The sequence below is a fragment of the Apium graveolens genome, chromosome 6 (assembly GCF_009905375.1).
Source record: "Apium graveolens cultivar Ventura chromosome 6, ASM990537v1, whole genome shotgun sequence".
NCBI classification, from domain to species: Eukaryota; Viridiplantae; Streptophyta; class Magnoliopsida; order Apiales; family Apiaceae; genus Apium; species Apium graveolens.
This window is the reverse complement of record NC_133652.1, coordinates 206740939-206743135: the sequence shown is the minus strand read 5'-3', so window position 1 is coordinate 206743135 and position 2197 is coordinate 206740939.

Below are 2197 nucleotides of genomic sequence, written 5' to 3'. Positions count from 1 at the left end.
TGCTTCTTGGTTGCTTCTGAAGGGTTTTTAGCACATAAACGCAGCAAAAATGTAAATTTAATCTTAAAAAAAATCGAAACCCTCCGCAGGATCCATGCAAAAAATAATATTTAATTTGTAGTTCAGTATGTTTACCTTAAGAAGCTTTACATTAATGGAAAGATGGAATTCTTTAATAGCGATCCAAGAACCACGAGCGGAGATCCTTAGCAGATGCTCCTCAAGTGTGAAGCACTCCACCGGTATCCACCAAGAAAATGATGTAATGGAGAAGGAGGAGGTGGAGAGAATTAGGGTTTTGTAAAATTTTTAGGTTGAGGCAAAAATAGGGTTTATAATAGTATATTTATAGGCAAAAATTTTAGCTGAAAATTTTCCCATATAATATTATTATTATTAACCCTTTATTATTCTCATTAATAATTAAAACACCTTTTAATTATTAATCCTTTTTCTAAACACTTTAGAAATAATTCTCTCTCTTGATTTAATTTCCAAAAATTAAATTCTTAATTAATTATATTAAGAACCTTTTCTTAATTAATTTATAATCAATTAAATCTCATTTAATCAATTATTAAATTTTCCAATTAATTATTTATTTCATAAATAAATAATTATCAGCCATTATTAATTAATTCCTCCACCATTAAATCATTCTCTTTTATAGTGTGACCCTGTAGGTTCAATATTAAGCCGGTAGTAGAAATAAATAATAATAAAACTATTTTATCATTATTTATATAAATTCTCTAATTCATTAAATATGATTAATTAATTAATCATATTTATTCTACATCGTGAGGGATACTTCTCAGCATATCGCGACTATTCGGATAATACGAATTCACTGCTTAGAATACCAAGAATCTACAATGTCACGATTAAATACAAGGTATGAAACTTATGTCAAGCCTATCTTATTTAATCACTTGCTTTCCCATTCACTATGCTAAGTTCTATTTAATGTAAATTAGAAACTCCTTTCTAATTTCATTCACTCTGGCCAGAGATTCCTGAACTAACATAAGTGGATCAGCATTGAACATTCTCTTCCTACACTGGAAGGGGTAGATTCTTTATTGATCATACACTATCTTCGTGTACAAATTCCTATACCCAGTAGAGCCCTTATAATTGTCCCTGGAGACTAAGAACTAAACCAAAGCATAGTTCAGTGTACACAAGATGACTATAATGACCTCAAGTCTAAGGATACTTATACAACTATCACTATGTGAACAACTGCTGACACGTGAGTGAACTCCATCAGTTGTTCAGCTGTGTGAGTCATGTTCAGTGAACTTATTCTATAATAAGCACCTACATACTAGCTATAGTGTCACCACACAAATGTCTATGAGAACAGACATCCTTCATAATGAAGCAAGCATAGTATGTACCGATCTTTGCGGATTATTAATTACCTATTAGTAATCCTACGACCAGGAACTATTTAAGTTTAGAGTTATCATCTTTTAGGTCTCATTATTATGATCTCATCACAATCCATAAAAAGCTTTACTCTAAACTGTGGTATATCTTATTTAAACATTTAAATAGATAGAGCCCGCAATAAAAACAAAACAAGACTTTTATTAATATCAATGAAATCAAAACAGATTATATAAAAGTTATTCCTAAATCCTCATACATGATTGGACTTAGGACATATCTCTTTCAGCTTCTTGGTTGCTTCTTGGTTGCTTCTTGGAAATAATACAAGTGGTATCTTGTATTGATTTTTATTCTCTAGTTTATATCCTAGGATTTGATTTATGTTGGCAAATCTTAGACAAAACTTTGATTTTTATTCTCTAGTTTATATCCTAGGATTTGATTTATGTTGGCAAATCTTAGACAAAACTAGCTAGCCTTTGGTAGATTACAAGCTAAGCCACTTGTTTAGCTCTCTAGCTCACTATTTGGTAGCCTTAGTTGATCATCCTACACCTTAGCTCCCTATCTGATAAAGTAACCATGGTTACTTTCCTACCATGGTTAGTTAGTGCGTTACGTTTATTTAATCATTTACGCGTTCGCTCGGTCGCTTAAACATTTTCGTAATACTTCCTCGCAAACGGTTCGCGACGTAAATCCTTTCATATTTATTCCTCATGTTCTGAAGTATCGTCCTTGGATATAAATCCGGAGGGTTTCAAATTCATAATTATATTGTGATCCTCGTAATCCTCGA